Source organism: Euprymna scolopes, chromosome 42 (genome assembly GCF_053919585.1).
Source record: "Euprymna scolopes isolate OS-2025 chromosome 42, ASM5391958v1, whole genome shotgun sequence".
Taxonomy (NCBI): Eukaryota; Metazoa; Mollusca; class Cephalopoda; order Sepiida; family Sepiolidae; genus Euprymna; species Euprymna scolopes.
In genome coordinates, this window is record NC_136523.1 from 14,557,679 (window position 1) to 14,567,678 (window position 10,000).

Below are 10,000 nucleotides of genomic sequence, written 5' to 3' on the forward strand. Positions count from 1 at the left end.
TTTCATAACTTTTTTTTTTTTCACGTGTACAACTATTTATTTTTCCTTTGGGAAATTAACTTTAGTCTTTAATCTTTAATCTTTAATCTTTAATCTTCCAAATACAATCAAAAAGTAGTCGGGAAACTACAAAAAATTATTACAAATTGGCTTTCAAAACTATGTCCCCCTATTTTTATTCGGCCATTTTTGAATGTACCTCTACATATAAAAGGCACTGTGTGTGTATGTCTGTCTGTGTTTTTGTGTATGTATGTGTGTGTGTTTGTGTGTGTTTGTCTGTTTCTCCGTGTGAGTTCGTTTCCTATAGACTCTAAAACGGCCATGCCAATTTCTTTTTAAAGATTTCAAAATGAATGTTTCTGTTTAAAGCACCGTGGAACTATAATACTTAACTTTTGCATTTTCAAATTTAATTCAAGCCATTATATGAAAGTAATTTTATAAAATTAACTGTAGATTCTCTACAGTGCAATGTAGATTACAACGTTTTGTGATCTACGTCAATGCGAGGAGGCATGTGAATTTTCCTCTTGGTACACTGTGGTGGGTCGCAGACTAGAGCAGGCAGTTGACCTTTGCAGGCTCTATCAAATTCCTCCGCTGGAATTTTGCACAAAGATTAAACATGATATGAGTAAAAAAGTAACAGAACGGATTTTCTGGGAAAACTCCAGTTGTTCCCAAAGGCGTGCCTTCCGAGTTAAAATGGCTAAAATCAACACGTTTGGGCTTATTTAACAAAAATGGTGCCTTGGATTTTTATAAAACTTTCTGAAAAGTTGTAACTAATGGATTTCTATATAATTTTGTTTGTCTATACTTCGTGATAACTCTTGGGTGTGTCCCAGGGGCTCTTTAAGGGGTAATAAAAGCACTCCATTTTTGGGACTATTTTACCATAGTTGTCTAAAATTTTCTGTGTATTTAGCAGTTTGTCGTGGTGCTGAACTCAAATTTAAATATGGGGGAATTTTGGGGCTAAATGGGTGGGGAGCAAATGATGGACTTAATCATTTCGTTTTTCGCATAGTACTGAACTCAAATTTAAATAAGTTAAGGCTTTGTGGACTTTTGGGGCTAAATGGTGGTGGGAGGATGACGCCCTTAGTTATTTCTTTTTTTTTTTTTTTTTGCATGGTGCAGAACACAAATTTACAAATGTTAAGGCCTAAAACTGCACCGTTTGTTCATTTTCACGAGGATTTGACGTCCCCTGTGGACATTAGGGGCTAAATGGGGGAGGAGGCAAGTGCTGAACTTTGTCATTTTTTATGCCACGTTCACTGTGCACTCATGGGGGCCATGCATCCTTCGCTTGTTTTTCTTGCGAGTTTTCCATCTTCTGACAACGAGATATGACCGAAAAAACAGAAGAAAAAACAACGAATGATATTACTCAGAGACCGGTGCAATAGTTTGGGGGAGGGGGTTCCTAAATGTCCTTCTTTTCTTCTTTGTTCGCTGTTTCTTCCTTCCTTTGCCTTCTCTTCTTTGCTTTCAATCATTTTCAAATCGTTTTAGTCGCGTGTAAGCGACTCTATAAGTCACTCGGTCGGTCGGTCGGTCCGTAACACTTTTGTGCTTAGCCTTTTTGGTTAAGATCAAACTTCTGTTGCTAATAGATGCTGTTCTTAGCTTTTTAAGCTTTTCTTGGCCTTCAGTTCGGGATCAAAGTGTAGTATCTGGTCCGGCAGATACTGCAAGCAAAGGCCATATGTGGGAGCAACCCCACATATAAGACCTTTGTCAATGCAAGGGCAACCCTTCATACCAGTTGTCACTATCCAGCTCCCCTACTCCCCGGGGTCTTGGTCCCCATTTCCCCTTCACTCCTCACATTAAAAATCGGCCTTGTGCCTTATTTGCTCGGTGGGGGAGCAAATATATACCAACCGTTCATACCAATTGTCACTATCCAGCTCCCCTACTCCCTAGGGAGTTGGTCCCGGTTTCCCCTTCATTCCTCACATTAAAAATCGGCCTTGTGCCTAATTTGCTCGGTTGGGGAGCAAATATATACCAACCGTTCATACCAATTGTCACTATCCAGCTCCCCTACTCCCTGGGGAGTTGGTCCCGGTTTACCCTTCATTCATCACATTAAAAATCGGCCTTGTGCCTAATTTGCTCGGTGGAGGAGCAAATAAATACCTTTTTCTTGGCCTTTTGGCCAAGATCAAAGTGTAGTATCTCGTCCGGCAGATACTGCAAGCAAAGACCATATGTAGGGGCAACGCCACATATAAGACCTTGGTCAACGTAGGGGCAACCCTCCATACCAATTGTCAGTATCCAGCTCCGATACTCCCCGGGGAGTTGGTCCCCATTTCCCCTTCACTCGTCACATTAAAAATCGGCTTTGTGCCTAATTTGCTCGGTGGGGGAGCAAATAAATACACTGTTCCGGCAGATACTGCAAGCAAAGACAATATCTGGGGGCAACCCCACATATAAAACCTTGGTCAATGTAGGGGCAACCATTCATACCAATTGTTACTATCCAGCTCCCCTACTCCCCGGGGAGCAGGTCCTAATTTCCCCTTCACTCCTCACTTAAAAAATCGGCCTTGTGCCTAATTTGCCCGGTGGGGGAGCAAATAAATATCAACCCCACATATAAGACCTTGGTCAATGTAGGGGAAACCTTTAATACCAATTATCACTATCCAGCTCCCCTACTCCCCGGGGAGCTGGTCCCCATTTCCCCTTCACTCCTCACATTAAAAATCGGCCTTGTTCCTAATTTGCTCGGTGGGGGAGCAAATAAATACCCTTTTCTTTGCCTTTTGGCCAAGATCAAAGTGAAGTATCTGTTCCGGCAGATACTGCAAGCAAAGACCATATGTGGGGTCAACCCCACATATAAGACCTTGGTCAATATAGGGGCAACGTGTAGTATCTGTTCTTGCTACATGCTGTACATATTGTGATATAAAGTGGGTGATCATTTTTATGTATTAATTTTATGTAAAATGATCACCCACTTTACAACCAGTCAGTCTCAAAGCCATTCAAGTCATTCTCCAGATCATTCAAGTTGTTTTTGAAAGATTCCAGTTATTTTTTTAAGCATTCAAGTCCTTCTTAATGTCATTCAGTTCATCTTTAAGTTTATTAAAGTCATTCTAAGTCATTTACTTTTTATTCATTTAAGTCATTTCAGGCTATTTTTCGGTCATTTTAATTTATCTTTAAGAATTTCATGTCAATCCTACATTCACGCATTCATTCATTACACAGGAGCACGACTTGTTTAACAAATAGCCTGTCCATTATGGCACAAAAAATCTTCAGTTACGTGCTAGAACCTTTCTAATGGTTCCGTGCTTCGTATTTACGGTTTCGCAAACGAATAAAAGGGTAGAAATTAGACACGAGTTTTCGTATTTTTATCATCTAATAGCATTTCAGCCCGACGTTGCCCGGGTGTTTGGAGGTGTATGCTAAGCAAAAAAAAAAAAAATGAAAAAAAAGCAGTGAATATTTTTTAACTTTGACCCCTATTATGACCCCTAAACATTTATTGTTTTGGGCTCAAATTAAGTTATTAAGTTAGATCCATGTCCAAGGAACCTATATCGAAAATTTCAAGTGTTTAGACACAAAATTGTTGGAGGAGTTTGGTAGAGTTCTCAAAGATGAAATCGTTGAACTTTGACCTCTTAACAGCCAAATTTCTAGCCGAGAACAGATTACAAAGATTTTCCCAAATCTCAATACCCTGTATGTCAAATTTTCAGAGTGTAGACTTTAAATTGACAGAGTTATTGCGAAGGGAAATATACACACACACACAGACACACAGACACGTTCACTTTTATAGACATATAGATATATTGATATATTGATAGGATTACGTGTCTGTTATTTTGTGTGTCACGCTTACATCTTTTTGTTTCGACATATATATATATATATATTATTTCGACATATATATATATATATATATATATATATATATATATATATATATATATATATATATATACTAGCAGGGGTGCCCGGTGTTGCTCGGGTGTTTGGAGGTGTATGCTGTGCAAAAAAAAGCAAAAAAACAAAAAAAATGGTTAATTTTTTAAAACTTTGACCCCTATTATGACCCCTTAAAATTTATAGTTTCGGGCTCAAATCACTTTATTAAGTTAGATCCAGGTTCAAGGAACCTATATCTAAAATTTCAAGTGTCTAGACCCAAAATTGTTGGAGGAGTTTGGTAGAGTTCTTAAAGGTCAAATCGTTGAAATTTGACCCCTTAACAGCCAAATTTCTGGCTGACACCCGTCACATCGATTTTCCCAAATCTCAGTACCCGGTATTTCAAATTTCGAGCCTATAGACTAAAAATTGACAGAGTTATTGCGTAGGGAAATGTACACAGACAGACAGACACACAGACAGACAGACAGACAGACAGACACGTTCACTTTTATATATATAAATATATATATATATATATATATATATATATATATATATATATATATATATATATATATATTAGCTGGCGTTAATTTCTCGCTATCGATTCGCCAATTGTACTACTTAAAATATACTTGAAACTAAAATGTTAAATATCTTATTTATAAGTTTATTAAAAGCAGCGAAATTTTCGCCCAAAAACTGGTTGCTGCATGTCTGTATATGCTTTATGTAAAATTTCAAATGTTTAGGTTTAATAGTTTGTTAGAGATCGCAAAAGTTAAATGTTTTGAACTTTGACCCCTTGATAGACAACTGTTCGGCCAACAACCGATTAAAAAGCCCTATGTCTGAGTACACTTTATGTAAAATTTCAAATGTTTAGACTAAAAATTGGCTGAGTAATTTCGTAGAAACCGCAGAGGTCAATTTTTTTTTTCAACTTTGACCCCAATTATGACCCGTTAGCGTTTATTGTTTTGGGCTCTAATTAAATTATAAAGTTAGATCCATGTCCGAGTAACCTATATCTAAAAATTCCAAGTGTTTAGACCCAAAATTGGCGGAGGAGTTTGGTAGAGTTTTCAAAGATTAAATCCTTGAACATTGACCCCTTGACCGAAAACCGATTGAACATTGACCCCTTGGCCGAAAGCCGATTAAGAAGATTTTCCCAAATCTCAATACCCCGTATATCAATTTTCGAGTCTGTAGACCGAAAATTGACAGTTATTTGGTAGAAAAATGTACATACACAGACATTTTCACTTTTATATTTTTTAATTGGAATTCATTATTGAGATTAGTATTATTTATTAATTTATTTATTGCGGACTATTATCCTCATCTTTATTATTTGGGGGGGGGGGGGGGTTTCACGACGTTTTGGCCAACTATTCCTCTGGCCTTCGTCAGGTGGTAACCGCGACGGATAGGAACTTCGAATCTCCTAACTGCATTCTCAGCAATTACTGCCATCCGTAGTTGTTGTCGTCTCACCACGATTTGCAGCATTGAGATTTTTTTAAATTAAATTCATAGCATTATATAATGAATTCTTAATACTGCAATATTTTAAGTTATAAATTTATTATGTTTTTACCTGAGTATCTTGTCCTTTTCTTTTCCAGTTTTAACAACTAGTTCTTTACTTTTCTATGTTTAGGCTTACTGTTATGCTTGCATTTTCTATTGTAATATATATATATATATATATATATATATATATATATATATATATATATATATATATATATATATATATTTCGATACAGTTGCCGATTCTGAGATTCACGATTCCGATACAATTACCGATTCTGATTCTTTTGAAATCCGTAAATATTTGGCTTTAAAGTTGTTTTTTAGATTGCCGTAAAAATCCATATATTTTCGTGAACGTAAAAAAATACACCTGTGCATCTGATTAATATATTTTAATTTCGTTTGTAGCTTAAAACGCATAAATGTTTACCATTTTATATTAAGTAATTCAAAATTAAGTTTTAAACAAATAAAACCCAATTAATAAACAATTACAAGAATAGCTTTTCTCTGATTCCGATACTTTAAAAATTTACGGCAACACATCAAAGGCTGTAAATGACAAAGTTCTCTCTGATTCTCTCTCCTCTGATCTCGAGCGCGTGGTTCAGTGGGGGAAGACGTGCCTGGTGACCTTTAATGCATCTAAATCCAAACTCCTATCTTTACATCATCAACGCTCTGATCCCCATCTGGCATCAACTGAAATCGATGGCTCTCGTCTAGGAGAAGCCCCATGTTTTGACAAGCTTCTGGGCTTGACCTTTACTCCTGATCTGAAATGGAACACGTACATCAAGTTTGTTGCCAAGTTCGCTGAGAAGATGGTGGGATCCTTCTACCGATCCAGAAGATATCTCACTACTGATGCAATTCTCTATCTATATAAAAGCCAAGTACGTCCAAGGATGGAATACTGCTGCCATATCTGGGTAGGAGCTGCTAAAAAAACAGCCTATCCTGCCTTGACAGAGTACAAAATAGACTTCGTGGCTTAGTGGGGGGTGCCCTTTTCTCTTCCCTGCAGCCTCTCTCCTACAGAAGAGACGTTGCGGGCCTATCTTTGTTTTATCATTATTTCCATGGCAGGTGCTCGTCTGAACTCCAATCTCTGGTCCCCCCTTGCCAATCTTTTTACGAAAAACACCCGTCTAGCTGAATCCACTGTGAAAAATTTTCCCCACTCTTTATCTGTGCCTAAATCAAAACGTAGATTCCATGAACAAAGCTTCTTTCTTAGAACTGCACGCCTATGGAACTCTGTTCCGTTTGCCTACTTCCCACTTGACTACAACCTGGATGTCTTCAAGTCCAACGTAAACAAATTCCTGATACTAATATGCAGCATTTAATGAATAGTTTTGCTGACTCCTGCACTGCCTTTTGTCTGAGGATCAGTCTGTCTAAATAAAGGTGATGTTCAGTCCTGCACCGGGCCAGTCATACGTGGAGCCGAACATCATGGTCTGTGGTGCTAGACTGGGAGTAGTTGATTCATTTGTGTACCTTGGTAGTTCTCTGTCGAGGGATGGCTGTCTCGACACTGAAATCCACAGGCGAATTCAGATGGCATCTGTAGCTTTTGGAAGGTTGGAGAAGAGAGTGTGGTCTGATCGTGGCATCACAGACAGGACTAAGATCTGTGTGCTAACCACACTGTGATATTCATCGGAGACATGGACATTGCATCAAAGACACATTAAATGGCTTGAACGGTTTCACCAAAAAATGCTTGAGACGTATCTTAAACATCAATTGGCAAGCACAAGTACCCGATACTGAAGTACTTGTGAGAGCATGTTGTTCTAGTGTTGAGACCCTTGTAATCAGATCTCACATGCGTTGAGTGGGCCATTTGGTTCGAATGAAAGATTGTAGGCTGACAAAACAAATTTTTTATGGGGAGCTGGAAAATGGCAAGCGCCTAGGAAGAAAAGAAAAAGAATAATTTGAAAGTCTTACAAATCGACAGCGACACATTGGAAGAACTCACTCTGCAAAAGCGGAAGTGGCGAAAGCTTGTACGTGAAAGTTGTGATGCTCTAGAGAAAAGAAAGCAGGCCCACAGCAATCTGAAGTGAGAGCTTCGCAAAGGTTTAATTGTTGGTCTTAACCATGACACGCAGAGCTGGAAATGCGACACTTGTGAACGAGTGCTTTTGTCAAAAGCTGGCTACGTCAACCACCTTAAGTCTCAGGTCCACTTTCCACCGATTAGTTCGAAGCAAACGATCTGTTTAATATGCAGCAAAGTTTGCAAGTCAACTGCTGGTTTGAGGAGACATGTGATTGTTCATAGGAATACTCTACAACCTCCAGAGGAAGTCAACTCGATGGAAATCGCTCAATTTGTATGTCACATCTGCTTCAAGATGTGCAAATCTGCGGCGGGAGTGCAGAGTCATCTGAGATGGCATGGACGACAAGATTGGGAGAACTCAATGTGACGGCGGTCATCTGGAAAGATGCAGCAACCATCATCATATATATATATGTATGTATATATATGTACGTATATATGTATGTATTTATATGTATATATATGTATATGTATGTATATATGTATGTATATATGTATGTATATATGTACGTATTTATATGTATGTATATATATGTATGTATATGTATGTATAGATATGTATGAATATATATATATGTATAGATATGTATATATATGTATATATATATGTATAGATATATGTATATATATATGTATAGATATATAAATATATATATGTATAGATATCTATACATAGATATATATGTATATATATGTATATGTATATTATATATATGTATATATATATTTATATATATGTGTGTATATATATATACACATATATATATATATATATATATATATATATATATATATATATATATATATACTATACAAAGACTATAATAAAAGGAGCTAGACCACGTCGGAGAAGACAGTCACGTGGATGACATCACAGCCATAACGAGAAGTCACGCGTGGTGAGAGAATGAAGAGATTAATGTCGTTGTTACAAAATATAGTCGAATTATTTATTGTCCTGTGTTTCTTTGCGACGTACTCTGGGTCTGCGTTTATAAACGTGTGTAACGTTACATAAATAGAAAATCTATATATTAATACGATAGCGTTTGTGTTATTTTCTGTGTCTCGCTTTATGTAGTTCCATTTCCTGTAATAAATAATTTTATCAAGAATTCTTCATAGGTTTTGGTTTCGGTTTCGATTTAAGCTCATGGCACTTAAGTTATATATATATATATATATATATATATATATATATATATATATATATATTCATAAGTTTTTATTTCGGTTTCAATTCAAGCTAATGCACCCAAGTCACAGGATATGTATATTGGGGGGGTGGGATCGCGATTTTATAATATATAAAAATCGATAGAATATTAACTCTATTATAACATATACGAAATCTGCAAAAGTTAAAATATCATACTTAAGCGTGTTTTACGACTTGGCTATGCTGGGCGTCCCTGCTAGCTTGGATAAATACTTTTGCAGCTTTAGCAAAAATGTTACAATAATATCAGAGCGTTTCCATTTACACTGAATATCTACCGAATGCCAACATCAATATATTATATATAAATGAGTCCCCTGTGGAATTTCCACAGGTCCCGCTATTATAATATTTATGTAAATAATAAATCTAAATGAATAAATGATAATTTTTATATCACTTCAAATCGGTTCACACACACACACACACACACACACACACACACACACACACACATATATATATATATATATATATATATATATATATATATATATATATATATATATATATATATATATTCGCCATTTCAGACGTTCGCAGACTAAACTCGATAGGGCACTCTTGCTGAAAAGTTTCCAATAATTTATTATTATGCAATATGCATTTATAATTGGTATGAACAAAAATAATTTTATATACGCAATAATTTCATCTATAGTAATTTTATTATAATTCTTAATCCAAATAAGTAAATAAATTTTATTTAAAAAACGACAGCGCTTACAAAAAAATGACATGAAATTTTAAAGGGAGATAATTGCATGAAACTTCCGGCGTCGGATGGTTGAAAAAAGATAATATACTTTTATCTTAACCAAAAGAAGGAGCTAGAAAAAAATGATTTTTTTTTTGTTAATTAATGAAAAAAATCTATATATACGAGGTGCCTTGAATAAGTTTCCAAACTTTTTATACAGGCATTTAAAATTGTAGACTCTTGAAAATCCAGTAATTTATTGCTATACATCTTATGAGATGACTCACAAATTTTTTATAATTTCAGGTTTAAATGAACAGCTACAGCAAGAATTGGAATACACCCTACTATAGCCTGATTGTCACAGCTGGTGAATTTCAAAAATCCAGTCTGGACGTGAGGACACTTTAGAATGCAATAAAATTCTATTTCAAAAAATGCCACAGAAAGTTATAGAGTGCTTCAGACTGTTTTGGGACCAACTTGCATGAATCGAGCATCAGTTTTTGAATGGCATAAGAGATTCAAGGAAGTCAGA